The sequence below is a fragment of the Eleutherodactylus coqui genome, chromosome 11 (genome assembly GCF_035609145.1).
Source record: "Eleutherodactylus coqui strain aEleCoq1 chromosome 11, aEleCoq1.hap1, whole genome shotgun sequence".
Taxonomy (NCBI): domain Eukaryota; kingdom Metazoa; phylum Chordata; class Amphibia; order Anura; family Eleutherodactylidae; genus Eleutherodactylus; species Eleutherodactylus coqui.
Genome location: NC_089847.1, coordinates 85,395,904 through 85,411,158, shown reverse-complemented (window position 1 = coordinate 85,411,158; position 15,255 = coordinate 85,395,904). Strand labels below are relative to the sequence as shown.

Below are 15,255 nucleotides of genomic sequence, written 5' to 3'. Positions count from 1 at the left end.
TAAAACTTACATTTTCTTGTTGCATCACTGCTAGACAATCATGCTGATATTCTATTTCAAATAGATCAGAACCTTGTTGCAAACAATTTAAAAATAGCTGATCTGCAATACCTAGATCACCTATGCCTTCTCCTCCCCCCTGTGAACCAGGATACTCAATTAAAAGAAGAGTAGCCAGGTTCAAAAGAGCACATTGTAGCCGGATCTGACAGACCAGAGATAAGTGCTTGGGTTGCACTTGCGTGAGTATGGTCCGAATGACATGAGGGGTGAGGACCACTAAGGAATGCGGGGGCGGGGGGGGTATAGTCCAATACCAACTCAGAAGGTTTGTCAACCATTGCCTGTACTGCTGCCACCGCACAAGCACATGAGGGAGCTCCTTGAGCCACTGGATCCACCCTCATTGTGCCAGGGTAAAATTCTAAATACAGCACCAATCGGGCCCACCCCACTTGCCCCGCTGCCGGCGATAAGAAGAAAACACCACACGGAGGTCTGGTATAGTTTCTCACACGGGGACATGGCTGCGCTTTATTACAGATTACATGAGATCTTATACCCTTTGTCTCATCACCAGCAAGGGGTGATGGGCTCATAACCATATATGGGAAGTCCGGATTTCCGGCCTGAGACAGTGAAAACACTCGTTATCTTGATATGGCGCCTCTGGCTTATGTACAGAAAATCACGTATTCAATTAACTCCAGTGCAAAGAATCACCCACTCAATTCTAAGAAAGCGGCCAAGCATGCATTCTCCATATATAGGAAGTCCGGATTTCCGGCCTGAGACACTGAAAATCATATAACAGTCATTATCTTGATACTGGCGCCTCCGGGAAAACAGCCAAGTACACGCGGCCTTCGTGTCTGGTTCGGTATCATCTCTGAATTTCTAGAAACATCTCTCTCAGCCTTGCAAAGCCTTGGAATATCTGATGTTAAGGCGACAGATTAAGTTTTTTCTTATTTGGAATTGAATAGAACTTGCATATAGGTATAAAAGTATAAAGAACATATGGCAATATATATATATACCCTCACAATTGAGTAGTATCCAAGTGGCCGTGGTTGTCCTCCGTGCTTTTGTGTCAACACTGCCGTCACATGGCTAGAAAGTTCAGTACAGAAAAGAGTAAAGGGTAAAGAGTAGTTGGGAATACCCAAGACTAGAGAGCTGCTTCAGAGGTGAGAGAGAAAAGAATAATTGAAAGACAGTCATAGAGTGGTTGCATGAGAGAGGAAACCGAGTGGATTCATGGGTGACAGTATGAAACAAGGCCCAGAAAGGTGCGGAGTTTGGCAACACATGTAGGTACAGGTATGGCCTGGACAACAGCCTTTTGTTCCTCTGTCAGATGTCCAGTTCCTTGGCCTAAACAATGACCCAGGAGAACAACCTTTATTTTGCAGGACTGGAGTTTGTCATTTCTGCAAGAAAAATTAACAGTGAAATTGTGGCCTGTTGGCAGGCTTCCAAATTATCAGCATACAGAACCGACATGCCGTAGGTGTCTGACTGACACCTCATCAGCACACAGTGCCTACATCACACAGCGCCGACAGCACACAGCGCCTACATGTGGTAGGCACCTGGCTGACCCTTCAGCGTTTTTTCTGGACTGGAAATAAGAGGGGTGTTTGTTGGAGCAGTTAGTTTACAAAACTCTTCTGAACTGGCACCTGAGGTCTCAACCCCTACCGATCTATCCGGTAGGAATTTGGTGGATGCAGATAAGGCCTGTAAGATATCAGTGCCAATAACAGAAACATGAATATTCTACAAACATCTATCCACATTGAAAATTTACAGTTCTGCATATGCAGGGGGGAGGAGGGGAAATTGTATCCCCAGTCAATATCTGCATCGTCTGAACACGGGTCATTAACTCTCATCCATCCATGTGGTCAAGTCTGTCTCTCTCATTCAAATATTAGTAAGAGTTCACACAGGATGTAACGCGTATGATGCAACTGTCCTCATCTTGCAAACAAATACATTCAATCACTACCACCTCTCCCTGGAAACAGTCAAACGTTAACTGTCTGTAATACTAGAGATGTACAACAGATTCCACAACAACCACTTCATCACTAATATTTCCCATAAAAGGAACACACATTTAGCAATTATGCACACGCCCAACCAATCACAGAACTGACATTTACACAAAGAACAGCAAAAACAGTAAGATTCATTACGGGTTCTATTCTAGTCAAGCAAACTTCTCTAATCTTTGGCCTTGAGAGTTAGATGAAGAAAACCAAAGGGAAGGGGGGGATTGGAGACAAGGGGGAGGACCTGCTCCGGACTAGCTGCAGCTTCTAATAGATCAAGCATTAACCCTCTATGTACTCCTATATATATATATATATATATATATATATATTATCACATATTGACTCTCCCCTTCCGACCTTTCTTCTCAGCAGTATCTGACTTATGAGGAATGGACAACACGTACAGCAATGACACAATGTTATGGCATTAAAACATACAGGACAGACAGCACGGTGGTTAATTGTCACATAATTGTCTGCAGACTCTACATGTACTCGCTTCATGTCATAGGGGGACACAGACTAGAGGGGATACCCTTTCTCCTCCATTTTTCCCCCTTGCAAAGTGGAAAAGATTTTTCCAGCAACAACTACATTCATGGGAAATTTTAAGCACAGACCTACTTGGGATGGGGGTGCTAAGCACAGACTGCAGAACAGATAATCGGGAGAAGGCTATTTGCAGGTGGGATGAGGGGACTTGAACGTTTCTATGCAAAATTCAGAAAAGGCACTCGTCATTGCAGTTCAAAGAATTGGTATGCCGGGTAAAAACATACATAGATGGGAGATGAGAAGCCAGCTCATTTCTGCTGCGGAGCTAAGAGGACGTCTGAGCGGCAGCTGAAGGTATTGTTACAACAGATGCTAAAATGGCCGCTGGGCTATGGCTGGCACTGAAATGGCCACCGAAGGCGTGGCCTGACTGGGCGATGGTGATGGGAGGGTCCAGGAATACTACATACTAGACACGTATCAAGATATATCGACTGGTATTGGCCCCAATAACAACACGGCCATCTAGGGGCAGGACAAAAGGGAGAAAAACATCGTCCATGACACGGCCGGGGCGGTGCCCTCAGATGTGGTGAAGGACTGCCTTCCTTTGTCTTCAACTCAAAGCATATGAATAATCGCCATCTTGAATCTGCAACTTTCTTACTTCAACTTTACGTTACTTACTGAAACATCTTTCTCTGCAAACCTGAGCAAACGTCTATTAACTACAATTCCTTCATTATTAGCTAACACACTTTCCAAGCCTTCTCTGACAGCCCCCACCTTTGTAAAACGGCTGTCCGCTCTCTGTGAATAGGAACTATTCCCTGCATTTAGACTCATAAATAACACATATGCTGGCACCTTCTGATAACGCCACATGTTCTGCATTTTTCAACTCCTCTCTATATACTACCAACTGGACAGGATCCAAAAGACCATAACAATTTAAACATCGTATATCACAATGGCCTAATTATAAGTACATATAACTGCCTGAGACCCTGGTATGCCTGTAGCCTTATGCTCAATCATGTAATGTAAGAACTCTAACGTCTGACGCCCTTTCACATAACTTCTTAACTTTTTGCCTGCTCTACATGACACCAAGTGGACAGAATCCAAGAGACCCTGATCAGTAGTCTTCTTAAAGAACTTCAACATGTTATTACGTACGATACAACAAGACGTAGTGTTCAAAGACTTCCACGCCAAATGCCCTGTCCTCGATGACGTAGTGTTCACAGACTTCTACGTTCAATACAGTTAAACAGCCAAAATGCCCGATACAGTTAAACAGCCAAAACGCCCTGCACCGTTAAACAGCCAGTCCTAATGGACCCACAAAATGCCATGTACAGTTAAACAGCCAAAACGCCCCGTACATTTAAACAGCTAGTCCTACTGGACCCACAATGAAAACACATATATATGCATATAGTCAAATTACAGATTCTGTCCCTCGGTGTCACTTAAGAGTACCCAAGACCTGAGGTAACAATGTCTATTGATGACAGCTTAACAATTGTACATTGAAATAACGACTGACCGCAGGACAGACTACAATCAAACGTACCAAAACAGACCACGGTAGACATCATATATATGTATATATGTGACTTACCGCGCTGTATGGGGTTGATCAGTCCCCGGACTTTGGCACGGCTGATATCATCAATCCAGGTCTGTGTCGCAGTCCAATGGTTATCATCAGCGTCAATCAATAATCCTGCCGACTACGCCAGTTGTTAAGGACCGTTACACATGACCGGTCACATTAACCTTTCAAGCCTTGGGTTCCAAATTAGTTCATACCTGGATGCATCAGAGAGGCCAAAAACTATATGATTTATAGTAATTAGCTCTCACAGATATGTAGAGATGAGCCGCGGCAAGTATTCAGCCCCCTCTGCTTAAGGCGCGTACACTGAATCTTTATTGACTGACTATAGTTCTAATACAGGAAAGCAATACGTCATTAGTCACGAGGGTTAATCTTATTGGGTTAGAAAAACATCAAGAATTGTGCTTTGTTGAACAATCAGCGCAGTGAGAATAAATATGTGAAATGTCCTTCAAATGATTATTCTCTCTTGTGAGTTTGGATGATCGCAGCGTCTTATCAGCACGATTTGCTCTTTTCCCAAAGCTCAGGACATGGGGGAGTTTTTTTCTGATAGCGGCTGTACCAGGCAAATGTTCTCGGATGAATAGAAAGAAAAAAACAAATCATTAGACATTGCACCGAATAACCTGCTGTAAAGTTATTTTTGCAAATTTATTGTTTCACTACGCACAAGCTTATTTACATCTTATAATGCTCCATTTTGTATCTAGCGGCCATTTTGAGACAGATTCTTTATTTTTTATGAACCTGTACTTTCTCACCTGCACAGGTGTGTTTACTCTGTAAAGTGGCAAAGTTTTCAAGTAAAGTTTACCAGGCCCTGACCGTTCCCAGGGACTGAGGTACTTAATTACTATACAGTGTGTGGACTCTCTTTATTACCGCTGAGGTTTCATCCTGGTGGGTAAAGAAACGGTGGTGTCACATGACAACATGTATTCCTGTTATACTGTATGTATATTGGCCATCCCTCTCCTATGGGTAACTAGAAGAGGCCCAGCAATGCTCCGCCCGAAGCTGCATGTGTCCCTCTGGGGAGGAGTCTAGTAAGTGCCACCGTGACAAGTGACAGCTTTAACCTCCCAGCTCCTCAGCGAATGCCCTGTGTCCTGAGTTACCCTATGGGACGCTGCACTTGCACTGATGTCCTATTTTCTATGGAAAGCAAAAAGAAAATTGCACTCCCATGTAAATGCATGTGCAATGCGATCTGTATACTTTTACTATTGAGGGTAAACACCCACTTTTTGCTCGCGATTGTCGATGGGACTTTCTAATGTTAAAAACTGCAGTCCTGGCTGCTGGCAGATCACATGACTCTGCACCCAAATCCCACTGCGTTTGCCATGTGGACCAGAAGTTAGGCTCTATGCAAGTCTGAGAAACTCACATTGAGGCATACGGGTAAGTGGGGGGTAAGGAAGAGGGAATTAGACCAATAAAAGAAAAATCTTGTAGTGTTTCTTAAGTCCAATATGCTTATTACCTATGGGAACAGATTGCATCCCGAAGCACTGAAGTCACCTTCATGGTGCGTTATATTGGATACAGAGACGTAGACTTCTTTTATTTCACATTTTATTAATTCAGTGTAAAATACAGATATAAAACATTGTAATCCCACATGTAAAATGTACTGTACGTCGTCATACTGATCTCTGGAAACATTAGTGTTTAGACGTTTTCTACATTCAACTTACAGCAAGACCCAGATACTGTACCTAGAGGTGGTCAGGCTACAGCGAGTATGTACTGCTTGTAACCCAGTGTCTTGACATTGAACACCACTTCTATATCACATTACCATTGGCCTTAGGTCTTGTCAGTTTCAGGACTGTGGGCTGGACGTTTTTCACACCACCCGTAATATGAGGCCGATTTAATCCATAGATGACATTCATGGGAAGGACAGCCTCACCAGCAAAGTCATTAGTGGAGAGCCAATCATGATCCATGACAGTAAAGACAATGCAGGCAGACTTCCTCCGACACTGCTCTGACGAGACTGAGCTGTGGAAGACATTACAGTATATTAAGGGGACGCAGCTTATTTTACATATACTCATCAAGTGGAAAATGTAAAAAGTAAATCTATACAAAGTATACAGAGCAACATCTGCATGGAGTTTGCATGTTCCCTCTGTGCTTACACAGATTTCCTCCCAAACACTAACATACTTAAACGCGTTGTCTACTATGCACGGAGGGGCAAATTTACTATTGAATAGTACACCAGAAAACTGTCTTACATGCTCTACGGGACACTTATGATGTGACTTTTTTCAGTGGATGCAATTAAAAAAAATCAATACTTTTCCGGTTAGGAGTTGTGGCTTCACGGGAAAGGAGCACAACCTATCTGTGCCATTAGAAAGGGACCCTCCTAAGGGTGTGGAGTGCTGAAGAATATATCGCTGCTATATAAGCAACAGGAACTACATTTACATAAGGGAACAATGCTGAGATGAAAAATAAAACCATGCTTTCTCTAAGAGCCCTCATCTGCCTCGCATTGCACTTTAGCCTATGGGATTCAGATGTAGGGTAAACCATAACGTAGGTGGAGCATGGGTCATGGAGTAAGCACTTCTAGACTCCTTACATGGTCCATAAAGAGAATGTGTAACAATGAAAACTCCCTTGCAGCTACTATAATGAGTAGAAAGCGGAAGAGCCAGATTCCAGTCATGTCATTATTATATCTGAACTCACTTTCACTCCCCGCAGTAAACCTGCAAACAATTTGTGCTCTGCATTATAATATATCCCCCAGACTCCTAAACTCTGACAAACACCACAGGGGACTCCTAGATGCTTCATTAGAATACAGTGCACAGGCTATTTGCAGGCTTGCTGCGGGGGAGTGAAAGTGAATTCAGAGATAATCATTACATCACTGAAATTATCTCTCTTCAGCTACCCATCTATATATATAAAGACGAAAGCCCTCACTGACTCACTCACTGACTCACTCACTGACTGACTCACTGACTGACTCGCCAAAAGTTCTCCAACTTCCCGATGTCGTAAAAACATGAAATTTGGCACAAGCATAGATTATCTCCAAAATAGGAAAAGTAATTGGGTCCCAACTCGATTATTCAATTCTAGCGCAGAAGAATTGGAATCGAAATTTAACGTACATAATCTAAATCTCTCACTTCCCAATGTCATAGAAACTTAAAATTTGGCACGAGCATTGAATATGTCATAAATAGGAAAAGTTAATGGGTCACAACTCGATTATTCAATCTATGCGCAAAAGAATTAGCGTCCAAATTTTACGTACGGAATCTAATTCTCTCACTTCCCGGTGTCATAGAAACTCGAAATTTGGCAGGAGCATTGATTATGTCATAAATAGGAAAAGCTAATGGGTCCCAACTCGATTATTCAATTCTAAGCACCAAAGAATTAGCGTCCAAATTCTACGTACGGAATGTAATTTTTTCACTTCCCAATGTAATAGAAACGTGAAATTTGGCATGAGCATTGATTATGTCATAAATAGGAAAAGCTAATGGGTCCCAACTCGATTATTCAATTCTATGCACAAAAGAATTAGCGTCCAAATTTTACGTACGAAATGTAATTTCCTCACTTTCTGGTGTCATAGAAACGTGAAATTTGGCACGGGCATTGATTATGTCATAAATAGGAAAAGCTGATGGGTCCCAACTCAATTATTCAATTCTAAGTGCAAAAGAATTAGCGTCCAAATTTTACGTATGAAATCTAATTCTCTCACTTCCTGATGTCATTTTATATAAAGGAAACGTTGCATGGTTACCTGCACGTGGTGTTTCCTGGGTAACGCAGAGAACTATGCAAAATGGTGAACATATGTTTTTCCGGTATCTCTAAAGTAACCACAACTACATAAGATTTTCCGTGTGAACACCAGATAAACACCAGTACCAAATTAACTCGGGCGAAGCCGGGTATATCAGCTAGTACATTATAGTAGTTTAGTGACATTTTCCCTTTAAAATAGAAGAAAACTGTTACTCATATACTTACAAGTAAAACAGCTCATCATACACTGGGTGTAAAGTTTTAGCTTTAACTTGTGTTCGTTGACCTTTCACCATTGGGAAAATATGATGGGGACAGAGCTCAATGATGACGAAGGGATCACTAAGACCTATAGAATATTATAGCATTAGACATAGAAATCATTTGCAGATAGTCGATCACATATAGCATATATCTTAAAGAGGCTCCTAGTATACATAGCATATTATCATATGTACATTATATAATGCTGCAGAGATCATTAGAAGTAAACGGCCTTCTTTAAACTCTCGATACACAGTTGTTTGTGTCAAACTGTCACTTACAGTACTGCTTTTTTGCAAATGCTGGCTGTAGACACAAATGCAACAGCACCCCCTTTCAAATTTTAAAGGGAACCCGTCACCAGTTTTTGAGATAAACAGGGAGCATGATGGTCTAGCAATTTTTACAAGCATTCTACATATGTAGTTATTAAAATTGCAATTGTCTGATTCAACCCCAAAAACATACCTTCACAGCTGCATGTGCAATCTGTTACTTGGGCCCTCGGAGTCACTGTGGTGGAGCCAAAGCCTTCCCAATTGACTGTTTGTACAGGGACCATTCTGCTTACATTGACCCTCCATGTGCTTGTGACATCATACTAGAAGTGCTGCTGTAAAGGTTTTTTGGAGTGAACAGCACACAGACAATGTGGAGATGGACACAGAGCACAATAAGAGTTTGTCCCTCTCACTAGCTATACCCCTCCTGCAGGCACTGAGATACAGTTTACCCCTCCTGCAGGCCCATAGCAGGCGGGCCTTCCTCCTCTCTAGGTCTCTGCGCTTATCCCCTAGCTGGGAGCTGAAATGAAGAAAATGAAGACACGGTGAGTAAACAGGATTCGTAAGTATGGCACTACCACCCCTCACCTCCCTACTTCCATCTCCCCCTCCTCCTAAGCAGATAAGAGGAGGTGAACCTCTCACTGGCGCTCCTTTAGGCTCTGACGCTGTGGTTGGCACTGCCTTACCCTGCGACATTACCGTTACAGATCACTGGTCCTTTCAGGTACCACTAGCACTTTTGGGTCCTGTCATCGCAAAAGTGTAGATTTTTAACCATTTGTAGAGCTGCGCCATTTTATTGCTATGATTGTAAAGGCGGAAATGGCCTTCACTGATGGGCATTATGGACATGTTTTAGATCAGTGGTCCCCAACCTTTTTCGCACCAGGGACCGGCTTCAAGCAAGAACATTTTGGGCGGGACATGGGCGGGGCTTTGGTTATATGGGGCGGGGTTATGAAGGGGGTTGGAGTTTAGTGCATTCTTATTTAATTATGACATTTAGAATGTCCTGGCAGTACACACATAGGGCAGTATATAATCTATCCCTCCCCCAGCACACACATAGGGCAACATATAATTTATCCCCCCCCAGCACACACATAGGGCAACATATAATTTATCTCCCCCCCTCCCCCCCCAGCACACACATAGGGCAGCATATAATTTATCTCCCCCCCCCCAGCACACACATAGGGCAGCATATAATTTCCCCCCCCCCCCAGTAATTAGCAGCCCCCCCAGTAATTAGCAGCGCCTCTCCCTGTAATAAGTAGCCCCCCCCCTCAGTAATAAGCAGACCCCCCCTTAGTAATAGGCAGCCCCCCCTGTAGTAAGCAGCCCCCCCAGTAGTAAGCAGCTTCCCCAGTAGTAAGCAGCCCCCCCAGTAGTAAGCAGACCCCCCAGTAGTAAGCAGACCCCCCCAGTAATAACAGTAACAGGCAGCCCCCCCCAGTAGTAAGCAGCCCCCACCCCTCAGTAATAACCATAACCCCCCCCCTTATACTTACCTCCTCCCCGCTGTCATCGTCGGTTCCTCTCTGCTTGCCCAGACGTCAGTGTGCAGCCCGGCACGCTTCCTCCCCGAGTCCTCTCCTGCGGAACTAATGAGTAGGGAACTCGGGGAGGAGGTTCCTGGTTGCACACGGAGGTCAGTGTGTGCCGGGACCAGCGCGATTACCAGCGGGGAGCTGGGGCGCCCCCGCTGGTAATCGCCTCAGTGCTCAGCGGCGTCGGCACGCTGCGGGCCACATAGCACAAGGCAGCGGGCCCGATTCTGCCCGCAGGCCTTGTGTTTAGAAGAAAAGTTCCGCGGACCGGCGCTGACCCCCTAACGGCCCGGCCCCGGTCTGCGGACCGGTGGGTGGGGACCCCTGTTTTAGATGACGTGACAGCCGTTTGTCATCAGTATTTGCCTTTTGCGATCTACTGGGCAAATGTTGTCGGCATTTGTCCAATAGAAAATAATTGCAATACTGATGCAAATATGCTGATAGATCGTGAAAAGGCTGCAAACCTTCCACAGCAGAATTGGCTGCAGAAAATCCACAGGATTTTACAGAATCAGCAGTGTGGATGAGACTTCAAGGAATCTCAAGCAAACGCTGCAGTGGAAATCCGTTGCGTAAAATAACCTACAGTGCAGATTTTAATTCTTGTCAATCCATGCTGCGGATTCTTAGCGCTCATTTCACCGTTTCATAAATGGAGTTGAAATCCATGACAAAGTTAGCCTGATTTGCACCAAAATCCAGAGCGGAATGCTTTACGATGAGGGAATGTAGCCTTTAGCTGTATAATTGGCAATGACCTTTTCTATTCCGTTGTCACCGGCATTTGGTATCTATGCAGTCTTAAAAAGATGTTTGTAATTTTTCAGATTAACAAATGATGAAAGTGATGAAGAAGAGTCGTCTGATGAGGATGAAGAAGAGGGTAGTAGTGATGCTGCGAAAGGAAGTGATGAAGCCTCTGGAGAGGAGAGTGAGGAGGAGGATGATAAGGCAGCCTGTAGTAAACCTGTTGTTTGGAAAGGAGTCAAAAAGAGACTCAGAGACTGAATTGGGAAAACCAGTGGTATCTACCACAAGCGTCCTGAAGCGGAAGTGACGTCAGACGCCAGGAGTAGCGACACGAGACGGAGGCACGAGCGAGCGGGGAGCTGAAGGAGACAGCGGAGCAGCTCAGCAGCCGAAGCAGGTGCGGGGGCAGCGGCAGCCGAAGCAGGCGCGGGGGCAGCGGCAGCCGAAGCAGGTACGGGGGCTGGAGTGACCAGTGGGACCGGAGCGCAGCAGCCGGCGCCAAGAGGCCACCAGGAGTTCAGCGGAGCAGCTGAGACAGGAGGGCAGAGTGAGCGGCCGCCGGGACAGCGGGTGACGTCACCAGGAGGAGCGGAGGAGCTGAGTATCTACCTCTGTGTGTGTTTGTGAGCTGTGTGTCTTCTGTGTATCTGGTTAGTTGTGTCTTCTGTGTGTGTGTGTGTCTGGGGGTCTAAGTGTTTGTGAGGGGGGGAAAAAAAAAAATAAATAAAATAAAAAATTTTGACTGTTTGCGCATAAGTGTCAGCGGGTAAGAGGTTGCGCGAGAGAGGCAGCGGGTGAGGGGTTGCGGCAGCGGGTGAGGGGTTGCGGCAGCGGGTGAGGGGCTGCGACAGCGGGTCAGCGGTTGCGGCAGCGGGTCAGCGGTTGCGGCAGCGGGTCAGCGGTTGCGGCAGCGGGCCAGCGGTTGCGGCAGCGGGTCAGCGGTTGCGGCAGCGGGCCAGCGGTTGCGGCAGCGGGTCAGCGGTTGCGGCAGCGGGCCAGCGGTTGCGGCAGCGGGTCAGCGGTTGCGGCAGCGGGTCAGCGGTTGCGGCAGCGGGTCAGCGGTTGCGGCAGCGGGTCAGCGGTTGCGGCAGCGGGCCAGCGGTTGCGGCAGCGGGTCAGCGGTTGCGGCAGCGGGCCAGCGGTTGCGGCAGCGGGTCAGCGGTTGCGGCAGCGGGCCAGCGGTTGCGGCAGCGGGTCAGCGGTTGCGGCAGCGGGCCAGCGGTTGCGGCAGCGGGTCAGCGGTTGCGGCAGCGGGTCAGCGGTTGCGGCAGCGGGTCAGCGGTTGCGGCAGCGGGTCAGCGGTTGCGGCAGCGGGTCAGCGGTTGCGGCAGCGTGTGAGCGGAGTGTGAGCAAGGCTATCTTCACTACTTCCACAAGTAAATTGTAGATCCCCATTAGGATGAGCTCCATGCCTGGCAATGTCATCCAGTGTGCTACTTGTGCAATGTATGCGGTCCTTGATCAGCCGATCGAGGGTGCATACTGTTGCGCAAGATGCGTGCACGTTGCAAATTTAGAAGCCCAAATTCTGGATCTAAATGGGCAACTGGCAACACTGAGAGCCATTGACATCATGGAAAGGAGTTTGGTGCTCACTGAGCAGACACTCGCTGGGGTAGAGGCGGGGGTGGATGGTAGTACGGAAGAGCAGGGGGAGCAGGCAGTCAGCTGGGTGACAGAAAGAAGGAGGGATAGAGGGAAGAGAACCAGGGAGGCTAGTCCTGAACTGGCACAACCCAACAAGTCTGCACGATTGGCAGATGAGCGGGATGCCATTACAGAGCCAGCACCGCTGCAGCACGACACGCCCTCTGAACGCCAGGGGGATGACTGCTCCAGTGAGACGGGGACGGGGAGCGCAGGGCAGGCTAGACAGGTTCTAGTGGTGGGGGACTCAATTATTAGGGGGACAGAGAGGGCAATCTGCCATAAAGACCGGGATCGTCGAACGGTGTGTTGTCTTCCTGGCGCTCGAGTTCGACACATCGCGGATCGGATTGACAGGTTACTTGGAGGGGCTGGTGAGGATCCAGCAGTCATGGTGCACGTTGGCACCAATGAACAAGTTAGAGGTCAATGGAGGGCCCTCAAAAATGATTTCAGGGACTTAGGGTCCAAGCTCAGGGCGCGGACCTCCAGGGTAGTTTTCTCGGAAATACTACCTGTACCTAAAGCCACACTAGAAAGGCAGCAGGACCTTAGGGAGGTAAACAAGTGGCTCCGGAGTTGGTGCAAGAAGGAGGGATTTGGGTTCCTGGAGAACTGGGCTGACTTTGCGGTCGGCTACAGGCTCTACCGTAGGGACGGGCTGCATCTAAATGGGGAGGGTGCAGCTGTGCTGGGGGAAAAGATGGCTAGAAGGCTGGAGGAGTGTTTAAACTAGGGACTGGGGGGGAGGGTAAAATGAGAGATAGTGGGGTAGCAAGTGTAATTAGTGATCTGGGTCCAAGCAAAGGGAATGGGGGACAAGCAGGGGGTGGGGTTAGTACAGTTAGAACTGACAGATCAGCCATAAGTACGAATAGCAACAAAACAAATTTAAAAAACAAAAAAAATGAAATAAATTGTATGATCACGAATGCACGAAGTCTGATCGGTAAAGTGGGCGAGCTTGAAGCGAGAATGACTGATGAAAACTATGATATGGTCGGAATTACTGAAACATGGCTTGATGATAAGTGCGATTGGGCGGTGAATTTGCAGGGGTACAACCTCTTCAGAAGAGACCGAAGGAACCAGAAAGGGGGAGGGGTATGTCTGTACGTCAAATCGAACTTGAAGCCGAGGCTACGGGAGGATATAGGGGTAGGAGACGAACAGGTGGAATCTCTGTGGGTAGAAATACAGGGAGGAAAAAACAACAAAATCCTGATAGGGGTCTTCTATCGACCACCAAAAGCAACAGCAGAAACTGAAGACTTACTACTAAGGCAGATAGAGGAGGTGTCAAAACGAAACGAAGTAATTATCATGGGGGACTTTAATTACCCAGATATAACATGGGAGAACGAAACCTGCAAATCTCACAGGGGGGATAAGTTCTTGAGAGTAATTAAAGACAATTACCTGAACCAACTTGTGCAGGAACCAACAAGAGGGAAAGCCATTCTGGACCTAGTGCTAACTAACAAACCGGAACGTATAAAGGGGGTGCAGGTTGAGGGGCACTTGGGGAACAGCGACCACAATATAATCAACTTCCAGCTGTCAATCAATAGGATGCCTTATCAAGGAGTGACAAAGAAACTAAACTTTAGTAAAGTAAAATTTGATGAGCTTAGAACTACTATCGGTAACATTAATTGGGACAACATCCTCAAAAATATCAGTACGGAGGAAAAATGGGAAAAGTTCAAAAGGATCCTAATCGCCTCATGTGAGCAGTTCATTCCCTTCAAAAATAAAAGTAACTCAGCTAAAAGGAAACCAATGTGGCTCGACAAGACGGTACGAGGGGCAATAAACGAAAAGAAGAAAGCGTTCAAACTACTAAAGCAACAAGGCAGCGAAGAAGCGCTAAAATCATACAGGGAAAAAAACAAAATATGCAAAGATACGATCAAAACTGCCAAGGAGGAAGCAGAAAGACGGATTGCAAAAGAGAGCAGAAACAACCCGAAGCTATTTTTCAACTACATAAACAGCAAAAGGATTTGCAGGGAGAGCGCTGGCCCTTTAAAAAACAATGCAGGAGAAATCATTGATGATGACGAAGGGAAAGCAAATCTAATAAACAGTTTCTTCTCAAGTGTGTTCACCAAAGAAAAGGAAATGCCACACGAGGAGCAGGGGAATAAAACGAACCCCTCACAAAATATCTCATACCTAACGCAGGAGGAGGTGCGGAAGCGTCTAAAGAAAACTAAAATTGATAAATCACCGGGCCCTGATGGATTACACCCAAGGATACTAAAGGAACTAAGTGACGAGATAGCTAGGCCGCTATACCTTATATTTCTAGACACTATCAAGACCGGAGTAGTACCATTGGACTGGCGCATTGCCAACGTGGTTCCAATCTACAAAAAAGGGAGCAAAAGTGAGCCTGGTAACTACAGGCCAGTAAGTCTCACTTCAGTAACGGGAAAAATTTTCGAGGGGATTCTGAGAGACGCCATCGATGAGTACCTCAAGGAGATTAAGGGAATAACTCCTCACCAGCATGGATTCATGAAGGGTCGCTCATGTCAGACAAATCTGATCAGTTTCTACGATGAAGTAAGCTCTAAGCTGGACCAGGGAGAATCTATTGATCTTGTATATCTGGACTTCTCTAAAGCCTTTGACACCGTGCCACATAATAGGCTAATATACAAAATGAGGCAGCTCGGACTGGGCGAAAACGTGTGTAAGTGGGTAAAAAATTGGCTCAACGATAGAAAGCAGAGGGTGGTAATAAATGGTTCGTACTCTGATTG

At 46.1% G+C, this 15,255-nt stretch overlaps 1 long non-coding RNA gene across 1 annotated transcript; it reads right to left on the bottom strand.

Moving 5' to 3' along the window:
- Positions 1–5,749: 5,749 nt before the first annotated feature.
- On the bottom strand, positions 5,750–8,876 carry LOC136582774 (uncharacterized). The gene is made up of 3 exons (XR_010787216.1): positions 8,716–8,876; positions 8,209–8,332; positions 5,750–6,198 (listed from the first exon to the last, which is right to left on the bottom strand). It is a non-coding gene; the product is annotated as an uncharacterized lncRNA (long non-coding RNA).
- Positions 8,877–15,255: the final 6,379 nt, after the last annotated feature.